We start from the raw sequence: 11,550 nt of genomic DNA on the forward strand, positions 1-11,550 counted from the left end.
AAACATATTTGTAGGTTCGATATCAACAACATTTCCCCAATGGTATCAGAGCCGTCCACTGTTCTATTGTGACAGTGTATGACACCTATGCTCTGGCCCATGCTAGTATGACGTGCGTATTTCAATTTAAAACAAAGACAGACCACTATATATAGGCCTGACTAATTATGTATAAAACAATGCTATCCATTCGTCTTCACAGTTGTATAGAGTTTCTGTGAGATCTGATCGCCGAACCTTGTACATATCGCCCGTTAGATATACATGCGCATGTTAATTAAATCGGTGTAGAATCTCGTAAATATCATAGGAATGAGCGCTGTCTAATGGCGTACATACAGGGTTATAGTGACTGATAGACAGTTTCTAGCCGGCCATTATGTATTAAACACAAGGTAAGGACTGCTTTACAAACGTTTACGATACTTTCTATTGTCTTTATATGGAAAATGGAATCAATGTTAGGTGAGTTAAAACTAATCTGTAGAAAGACAATATATTTAATTAGATAAACGGACATAGTAATTTGACGATAGAGGGAAAAGATCGATTAGGTATTACAGTACATGTAATTAGTGTAATGAATATACAGGAATTTAGAAGCGTTGCTTTGCTGGTTTGGATTGCGTTTTACCATTATTTAAACATGATTATGATGACTACAGAAAACAAACCAAGGAATACAATAGCATTTACGATAAACAAGCACTATGCAGGAGCACCGCGAACAATACTGGATCGCTGAAAGTATTAGGGATACCAACGTTGAGGACCTATATACACTCGGTACAGAGCTAGGAAGGTGAGTTCGTTTATCGCAGTAAATATACCATTCATTAAATTGTCTTTCATGTCAAAATATAAGATTGATTAAATATTTGTTTTACAGTTACAAGAGGATTACACAATTATCAATGATTTCCCTAATTATATTTCCCTATTCGGTAGACAATCCCGTACATCTGCTGTTTATTTCCCTCGTGTTTACGTCCTCTCTGTAAACTCGCCACAGATCACATGTTAATCACGAGCCAAATATCAGTCGTGTTACAGTAAACGAGATAAATATCATCAACAATTTTAACTTTATAAATAGTGTTTCATAATATTAAACAAGTAATTATAATTTCAATTTTGACATTTTTAGCTTTTATCATGCACTGTTTCCTTTGAGTTCGTTATTTTCTCCTTAGTTTATTTCGTCTTTCATTTTGACCTTGATGTAAGGTCAGTGGCTAAGTTATACCCTTGCTACTCCTCATTTCAAACTATGGCGACTAAATTACAGGTTAAAAATAGAATCAAACTAATGATCCATACACATTCGTTTTGTTCATTTTGACGTTTTATTTGCTAACCAGAACCAAATGACATTTTACAAATCCTATGTATACTGACCTGGTTACCATGGCAACCACAATTTAGGAGGCGTAGACTGCTAACCCTACAGGGTGATTTCAATATACCCCATCATTATATATTAAACCCTATAGATGTTAGGTATTGTGATGGTACTAGTAGGATTGTTTCCCCAATGATTATTACATTTATATTTTCATGAAACATTCCAATAGTGTCTTTGTATATTTATTTGCGTGCTCAGAGGAAAGAGTGCGGTTGTTTACCGATGTGAACACAATGGAACTAAGAAGGCATACGCGGTTAAGAAAATTCCTTAACAGGTATTTATCTTCAGAATGTGTTATAAAGGTTGGTGTTTTTTTATAAGGCATGAATATATTACGTCAAGGACAAAACTATTTAGAAGATCTTTTGACATGATATATCAAGATTTGCCTAATAAGTTGACCTTTCATTGATTTGTTGATAACTTTATAATAAGTTATCCGACATATTGAACCATATTAAATGTGTCAATTTAAAGACATTGTAACTACCATTACGATGCCTTAAACAGGAAAACGAGCAATTATTAAGGCATGCAGTAATTAGTACTCAGCATCAGACATTGGGGTTTACGATTGTGGACAGTTCTACAACCTCAGACATTGGGGTTTACGGTTGTTGACAGTTCTACAACCTCAGACATTGGGGTGTACGGTTATTGACAGTTCTACAACCTCAGACATTGGGGTGTACGGTTGTTGACAGTTCTACAACCTCAGACATTGGGGTGTACGGTTATTGACAGTTGTACAGCCTCAGACATTGGGGTGTACGGTTATTGACAGTTGTACAGCCTCAGACATTGGGGTGTACGATTGAGTGACTCAGTTTCTACATTGACAGTTGTACAGCCTCAGACATTGGGGTGTACGGTTATTGACAGTTGTACAACCTCAGACATTGGGGTGTACGGTTGTTGACAGTTCTACAACCTCAGACATTGGGGTTTACGATTGTGGACAGTTCTACAACCTCAGACATTGGGGTGTACGGTTGTTGACAGTTGTACTCCTCAGACATTGGGGTGTACGGTTATTGACAGTTGTACAGCCTCAGACATTGGGGTGTACGGTTGTTGACAGTTGTACAGACTCAGACATTGGGGTGTACGGTTGTTGACAGTTGTACTCCTCAGACATTGGGGTGTACGGTTATTGACAGTTGTACAGCCTCAGACATTGGGGTGTACGGTTGTTGACAGTTGTACAGTCTCAGACATTGGGGTGTACGGTTGTTGACAGTTGTACTCCTCAGATATTGGGGTGTACGGTTTTTGACAGTTGTATAGTCTCAAACATTGGGTTGTACGGTTGTTGACAGTTGTACAGTCTCAGACATTGGGGTGTACGGTTGTTGACAGTTGTACAGTCTCAGACATTGGGGTGTACGGTTGTTGACAGTTGTACAGTCTCAGACATTGGGGTGTACGGTTGTTGACAGTTGTACAGCCTCAGACATTGGGGTGTACGGTTGTTGACAGTTGTACAGCTTTAGACATTGGGGTGTACGGTTATTGACAGTTGTACAGCCTCAGACATTGGGGTGTACGGTTGTTGACAGTTGTACAGCCTCAGACATTGGGGTGTACGGTTGTTGACAGTTGTACAGCCTCAGACATTGGGTGTACGGTTGTTGACAGTTGTACAGTCTCAGACATTGGGGTGTACGGTTGTTGACAGTTGTACAGCCTCAGACATTGGGGTGTACGGTTGTTGACAGTTGTACAGCCTCAGACATTGGGGTGTACGGTTGTTGACAGTTGTACAGTCTCAGACATTGGGGTGTACGGTTGTTGACAGTTGTACAGTCTCAGACATTGGGGTGTACGGTTGTTGACAGTTGTACTCCTCAGACATTGGGGTGTATGGTTGTTGACAGTTGTACAGTCTCAGACATTGGGGTGTACGGTTGTTGACAGTTGTACAGCTAGACATTGGGGTGTACGGTTGTTGACAGTTGTACAGCTTTAGACATTGGGGTGTACGGTTGTTGACAGTTGTACAGCTCAGACATTGGGGTGTACGGTTGTTGACAGTTGTGTACAAATGGTGTACTCAGTTGACAACATTGGGGTGTACGGTTGTTGACAGTTGTACAGCCTCAGACATTGGGTGTACGGTTGTTGACAGTTGTACAGCTCAGGACATTACGGGTTGAACGGTTTTTGACAGTTGTATATCTCAGACATTGGGTGTATGGTTGTTGACAGTTGTACAGCTCAGACATTGGGGTGTACGGTTGTTGACAGTTGTACAGCCTCAGACATTGGGTGTACGGTTGTTGACAGTTGTACAGCCTCAGACATGGGTGACGTTGTTGACAGTTGTACAGCTCAGACATTGTGGTGTACAGTTGTTGTTAAGGTACGGTTTGACAGTTGTACAGCCTCAGACATTGGGGTGTACGGTTGTTGACAGTTGTACAGCCTCAGACAGGGTGTCGTTGTTGACAGTTGTACAGCTAGACATTTGTACAGTTGTTGACAGTTGTCAGTCTAGACATTGGGTGTGTACGGTTGTTGACAGTTGTACAGCCTCAGACATTGGGGTGTATGGTTGTTGACAGTTGTACAGTCTCAGACATTGGGGTGTACGGTTGTTGACAGTTGTACACCTCAACATTGGGGTATACGGTTGTTGACAGTTGTACAGCCTCAAACATTGGGGTGTACGGTTGGGACAGTTGTACACTAACAGATTACTTTAGTTGTAGGTTGTTTTGTAGTTACAGCTCGACATTGGGTGTACGGTTGTTGACAGTTGTACAGTCTCAGACATTGATGTACGGTTGTTGACAGTTGTACAGTCTCAGACATTGGGGTGTATGGTTTTGACAGTTGTACAGCCTCAGACATTGGGGTGTACGGTTGTTGACAGTTGTACAGCCTCAGACATTGGGGTGTACGGTTATTGACAGTTGTACAGCCTCAGACATTGGGGTGTACGGTTGTTGACAGTTGTACAGTCCTCAGACATTGGGGTGTACGGTTGTTGACAGTTGTACAGCCTCAGACATTGGGGTGTACGGTTGTTGACAGTTGTACAGCCTCAGACATTGGGGTGTACGGTTGTTGACAGTTGTACAGCCTCAGACATTGGGGTGTACGGTTGTTGACAGTTGTACAGCCTCAGACATTGGGGTGTACGGTTGTTGACAGTTGTACAGACTCAGACATTGGGGTGTACGGTTGTTGACAGTTGTACAGCTTCAGACATTGGGGTGTACGGTTGTTGACAGTTGTACAGTCTCAGACATTGGGGTGTACGGTTGTTGACAGTTGTACAGCTCAGACAGACATTGGGGTGTACGGTTGTTGACAGTTGTACAGTCTCAGACATTGGGGTGTACGGTTGTTGACAGTTGTACAGCCTCAGACATTGGGGTGTACGGTTGTTGACAGTTGTACAGTCTCAGACATTGGGGTGTACGGTTGTTGACAGTTGTACAGCCTCAGACATTGGGGTGTACGGTTGTTGACAGTTGTACAGTCTCAGACATTGGGGTGTACGGTTATTGACAGTTGTACAGCCTCAGACATTGGGGTGTACGGTTGTTGACAGTTGTACAGCCTCAGACATTGGGGTGTACGGTTGTTGACAGTTGTACAGTCTCAGACATTGGGGTGTACGGTTGTTGACAGTTGTACAGTCTCAGACATTGGGTACGGTTGTTGACAGTTGTACAGCTCAGACATTGGGGTGTACGGTTGTTGACAGTTGTACAGCCTCAGACATTGGGGTGTACGGTTGTTGACAGTTGTACAGCTTCTCAGACATTGGGGTGTACGGTTGTTGACAGTTGTACAGCTCTCAGACATTGGGGTGTACGGTTGTTGACAGTTGTACAGCCTCAGACATTGGGGTGTACGGTTGTTGACAGTTGTACAGCCTCAGACATTGGGGTGTACGGTTGTTGACAGTTGTACAGTCTCAGACATTGGGGTGTACGGTTGTTGACAGTTGTACAGTCTCAGACATTGGGGTGTACGGTTGTTGACAGTTGTACAGCCTCAGACATTGGGGTGTACGGTTGTTGACAGTTGTACAGCCTCAGACATTGGGGTGTACGGTTGTTGACAGTTGTACAGTCTCAGACATTGGGGTGTACGGTTGTTGACAGTTGTACAGTCTCAGACATTGGGGTGTACGGTTGTTGACAGTTGTACAGTCTCAGACATTGGGGTGTACGGTTGTTGACAGTTGTACAGTCTCAGACATTGGGGTGTACGGTTGTTGACAGTTGTACAGTCTCAGACATTGGGGTGTACGGTTGTTGACAGTTGTACAGTCTCAGACATTGGGGTGTACGGTTGTTGACAGTTGTACTCCTCAGACATTGGGGTGTACGGTTGTTGACAGTTGTACAGTCTCAGACATTGGGGTGTATGGTTGTTGACAGTTGTACAGTCTCAGACATTGGGGTGTACGGTTGTTGACAGTTGTACAGCCTCAGACATTTGGGGTGTATGGTTGTTGACAGTTGTACAGCCTCAGACATTGGGGTGTACGGTTGTTGACAGTTGTACAGTCTCAGACATTGGGGTGTACGGTTGTTGACAGTTGTACAGCCTCAGACATTGGGGTGTATGGTTGTTGACAGTTGTACAGTCTCAGACATTGGGGTGTACGGTTGTTGACAGTTGTACAGCCTCAGACATTGGGGTGTACGGTTGTTGACAGTTGTACAGTCTCAGACATTGGGGTGTACGGTTGTTGACAGTTGTACAGTCTCAGACATTGGGGTGTATGGTTGTTGACAGTTGTACAGTCTCAGACATTGGGGTGTACGGTTGTTGACAGTTGTACAGCCTCAGACATTGGGGTGTACGGTTGTTGACAGTTGTACAGCCTCAGACATTGGGGTGTACGGTTGTTGACAGTTGTACAGTCTCAGACATTGGGGTGTACGGTTGTTGACAGTTGTACAGCCTCAGACATTGGGGTGTATGGTTGTTGACAGTTGTACAGTCTCAGACATTTGGGGTGTACGGTTGTTGACAGTTGTACAGCCTCAGACATTGGGGTGTACGGTTGTTGACAGTTGTACAGCTCTCAGACATTGGGGTGTACGGTTGTTGACAGTTGTACAGTCTCAGACATTGGGGTGTACGGTTGTTGACAGTTGTACAGTCTCAGACATTGGGGTGTATGGTTTTTGACAGTTGTACAGTCTCAGACATTGGGGTGTACGGTTGTTGACAGTTTTACAGTCTCAGACATTGGGGTGTACGGTTGTTGACAGTTGTACAGTCTCAGACATTGGGGTGTATGGTTGTTGACAGTTGTACAGTCTCAGACATTGGGGTGTACGGTTGTTGACAGTTGTACAGCCTCAGACATTGGGGTGTACGGTTGTTGACAGTTGTACAGCCTCAGACATTGGGGTGTACGGTTGTTGACAGTTGTACAGTCTCAGACATTGGGGTGTACGGTTGTTGACAGTTGTACAGTCTCAGACATTGGGGTGTACGGTTGTTGACAGTTGTACAGCCTCAGACATTGGGGTGTACGGTTGTTGACAGTTGTACAGTCTCAGACATTGGGGTGTACGGTTGTTGACAGTTGTACAGTCTCAGACATTGGGGTGTACGGTTGTTGACAGTTGTACATCATCAGACATTGGGGTGTATGGTTATTGACAGTTGTACAGCCTCAGACATTGGGGTGTACGGTTGTTGACAGTTGTACAGCCTCAGACATTGGGGGTGTACGGTTGTTGACAGTTGTACAGTCTCAGACATTGGGGTGTACGGTTGTTGACAGTTGTACAGTCTCAGACATTGGGGTGTACGGTTGTTGACAGTTGTACAGTCTCAGACATTGGGGTGTACGGTTGTTGACAGTTGTACAGTCTCAGACATTTGGGATGTATGGTTGTTGACAGTTGTACAGTCTCAGACATTGGGGTGTACGGTTGTTGACAGTTGTACAGCCTCAGACATTGGGGGTGTATGGTTGTTGACAGTTGTACAGACTCAGACATTGGGGTGTACGGTTGTTGACAGTTGTACAGTCTCAGACATTGGGGTGTACGGTTGTTGACAGTTGTACAGTCTCAGACATTGGGGTGTACGGTTGTTGACAGTTGTACAGTCTCAGACATTTGGGATGTATGGTTGTTGACAGTTGTACAGTCTCAGACATTGGGGTGTACGGTTGTTGACAGTTGTACAGTCTCAGACATTGGGGTGTACGGTTGTTGACAGTTGTACAGTCCTCAGACATTGGGGTGTACGGTTGTTGACAGTTGTACAGTCTCAGACATTGGGGTGTACGGTTGTTGACAGTTGTACAGTCTCAGACATTGGGGTGTACGGTTGTTGACAGTTGTACAGTCTCAGACATTGGGGTGTACGGTTGTTGACAGTTGTACTCTCAGACATTGGGGTGTACGGTTGTTGACAGTTGTACAGTCTCAGACATTGGGGTGTACGGTTGTTGACAGTTGTACAGTCTCAGACATTGGGGTGTACGGTTGTTGACAGTTGTACAGTCTCAGACATTGGGGTGTACGGTTGTTGACAGTTGTACAGCTCTCAGACATTGGGGTGTACGGTTGTTGACAGTTGTACAGCTCTCAGACATTGGGGGTGTACGGTTGTTGACAGTTGTACAGTCTCAGACATTGGGGTGTACGGTTGTTGACAGTTGTACAGCTCAGACATTGGGTGTACGGTTGTTGACAGTTGTACAGCCTCAGACATTGGGGTGTACGGTTGTTGACAGTTGTACAGTCTCAGACATTGGGGTGTACGGTTGTTGACAGTTGTACAGTCTCAGACATTGGGGTGTACGGTTGTTGACAGTTGTACAGTCTCAGACATTGGGGTGTACGGTTGTTGACAGTTGTACAGTCTCAGACATTTGGGATGTATGGTTGTTGACAGTTGTACAGTCTCAGACATTGGGGTGTACGGTTGTTGACAGTTGTACAGTCTCAGACATTGGGGTGTACGGTTGTTGACAGTTGTACAGTCTCAGACATTGGGGTGTACGGTTGTTGACAGTTGTACAGTCTCAGACATTGGGGTGTACGGTTGTTGACAGTTGTACAGTCTCAGACATTGGGGTGTACGGTTGTTGACAGTTGTACAGCCTCAGACATTGGGGTGTACGGTTTTTGACAGTTGTACAATCTCAGACATTGGGGTGTACGGTTGTTGACAGTTGTACAGCCTCAGACATTGGGGTGTACGGTTGTTGACAGTTGTACAGCCTCAGACATTGGGGTGTACGGTTGTTGACAGTTGTACAGTCTCAGACATTGGGGTTACGGTTGTTGACAGTTGTACAGTCTCAGACATTGGGGTGTACGGTTGTTGACAGTTGTACAGTCTCAGACATTGGGGTGTACGGTTTTGACAGTTGTTTCAGACATTGGGGTGTACGGTTGTTGACAGTTGTACAGTCTCAGACATTGGGGTGTACGGTTGTTGACAGTTGTACAGCCTCAGACATTGGGGTGTACGGTTGTTGACAGTTGTACAGCTCAGACATTGGGGTGTACGGTTGTTGACAGTTGTACAGTCTCAGACATTGGGGTGTACGGTTGTTGACAGTTGTACAGACTCAGACATTGGGGTGTACGGTTGTTGACAGTTGTACAGCTCAGACATTGGGGTTACGGTTGTTGACAGTTGTACAGCTCTCAGACATTGGGGTGTACGGTTGTTGACAGTTGTACAGACTCAGACATTGGGGTGTACGGTTGTTGACAGTTGTACAGTCTCAGACATTGGGGTGTACGGTTGTTGACAGTTGTACAGACTCTCAGACATTGGGGTGTACGGTTGTTGACAGTTGTACAGCTCAGACATTGGGGTTTACGGTTGTTGACAGTTGTACAGTCTCAGACATTGGGGTGTACGGTTGTTGACAGTTGTACAGTCTCAGACATTGGGGTGTACGGTTGTTGACAGTTGTACAGTCTCAGACATTGGGGTGTATGGTTGTTGACAGTTGTACAGTCTCAGACATTTGGGTGTACGGTTGTTGACAGTTGTACAGCCTCAGACATTTGGGGTGTATGGTTGTTGACAGTTGTACAGTCTCAGACATTGGGGTGTACGGTTGTTGACAGTTGTACAGCCTCAGACATTGGGGTGTACGGTTGTTGACAGTTGTACAGCCTCAGACATTGGGGTGTACGGTTGTTGACAGTTGTACAGTCTCAGACATTGGGGTGTACGGTTGTTGACAGTTGTACAGTCTCAGACATTGGGGTGTACGGTTGTTGACAGTTGTACAGCCTCAGACATTGGGGTGTACGGTTGTTGACAGTTGTACAGTCTCAGACATTGGGGTGTACGGTTGTTGACAGTTGTACAGCCTCAGACATTGGGGTGTACGGTTGTTGACAGTTGTACAGTCTCAGACATTGGGGTGTACGGTTGTTGACAGTTGTACAGTCTCAGACATTGGGGTGTATGGTTTTTGACAGTTGTACAGTCTCAGACATTGGGGTGAACGGTTGTTGACAGTTGTACAGCCTCAGACATTGGGGTGTATGGTTGTTGACAGTTGTACAGTCTCAGACATTGGGATGTACGGTTGTTGACAGTTGTACAGCCTCAGACATTGGGGTGTACGGTTGTTGACAGTTGTACAGTCTCAGACATTGGGGTGTACGGTTGTTGACAGTTGTACAGTCTCAGACATTGGGGTGTACGGTTGTTGACAGTTGTACAGCCTCAGACATTGGGGTGTACGGTTGTTGACAGTTGTACAGTCTCAGACATTGGGGTGTACGGTTGTTGACAGTTGTACAGTCTCAGACATTGGGGTGTACGGTTGTTGACAGTTGTACAGTCTCAGACATTGGGGTGTACGGTTGTTGACAGTTGTACAGCCTCAGACATTTGGGTGTATGGTTGTTGACAGTTGTACATCTCAGACATTGGGGTGTACGGTTGTTGACAGTTGTACAGTCTCAGACATTGGGGTGTACGGTTGTTGACAGTTGTACAGTCTCAGACATTGGGGTGTACGGTTGTTGACAGTTGTACAGTCTCAGACATTGGGGTGTACGGTTGTTGACAGTTGTACAGTCTCAGACATTGGGGTGTACGGTTGTTGACAGTTGTACAGTCTCAGACATTGGGGTGTACGGTTGTTGACAGTTGTACAGTCTCAGACATTGGGGTGTACGGTTGTTGACAGTTGTACAGCCTCAGACATTGGGGTGTACGGTTGTTGACAGTTGTACAGTCTCAGACATTGGGGTGTACGGTTGTTGACAGTTGTACAGTCTCAGACATTGGGGTGTATGGTTGTTGACAGTTGTACAGTCTCAGACATTGGGGTGTACGGTTGTTGACAGTTGTACAGTCTCAGACATTGGGGTGTACGGTTGTTGACAGTTGTACAGTCTCAGACATTGGGTGTACGGTTGTTGACAGTTGTACAGTCTCAGACATTGGGGTGTACGGTTGTTGACAGTTGTACAGCCTCAGACATTGGGGTGTACGGTTGTTGACAGTTGTACAGCCTTAGACATTTGGGTGTACGGTTGTTGACAGTTGTACAGCCTCAGACATTGGGGTGTACGGTTGTTGACAGTTGTACAGTCTCAGACATTGGGGTGTACGGTTGTTGACAGTTGTACAGTCTCAGACATTTGGGATGTATGGTTGTTGACAGTTGTACAGTCTCAGACATTGGGGTGTACGGTTGTTGACAGTTGTACAATCTCAGACATTGGGGTGAACGGTTGTTGACAGTTTTACAGCCTCAGACATTGGGGGTGTATGGTTGTTGACAGTTGTACAGTCTCAGACATTGGGGTGTATGGTTGTTGACAGTTGTACAGTCTCAGACATTGGGGTGTACGGTCGTTGACAGTTGTACAGTCTCAGACATTGGGGTGTACGGTTGTTGACAGTTGTACAGTCTCAGACATTGGGGTGTACGGTTGTTGACAGTTGTACAGTCTCAGACATTGGGGTGTATGGTTGTTGACAGTTGTACAGTCTCAGACATTGGGGTGTACGGTTGTTGACAGTTGTACAGCCTCAGACATTGGGGTGTACGGTTGTTGACAGTTGTACAGTCTCAGACATTGGGGTGTATGGTTGTTGACAGTTGTACAGTCTCAGACATTGGGGTGTACGGTTGTTGACAGTTGTACAGTCTCAGACATTGGGTG

The 11,550-nt window shown here is 45.1% G+C and overlaps 1 long non-coding RNA gene across 1 annotated transcript; it reads left to right on the forward strand.

Moving 5' to 3' along the window:
• The first annotated feature begins 209 nt into the window (after positions 1–209).
• On the forward strand, positions 210–1,682 carry LOC138333954 (uncharacterized). The gene is made up of 3 exons (XR_011210053.1): positions 210–395; positions 666–802; positions 1,604–1,682. It is a non-coding gene; the product is annotated as an uncharacterized lncRNA (long non-coding RNA).
• Positions 1,683–11,550: the final 9,868 nt, after the last annotated feature.

This window comes from Argopecten irradians, chromosome 10 (assembly GCF_041381155.1).
Source record: "Argopecten irradians isolate NY chromosome 10, Ai_NY, whole genome shotgun sequence".
NCBI lineage: Eukaryota > Metazoa > Mollusca > Bivalvia > Pectinida > Pectinidae > Argopecten > Argopecten irradians.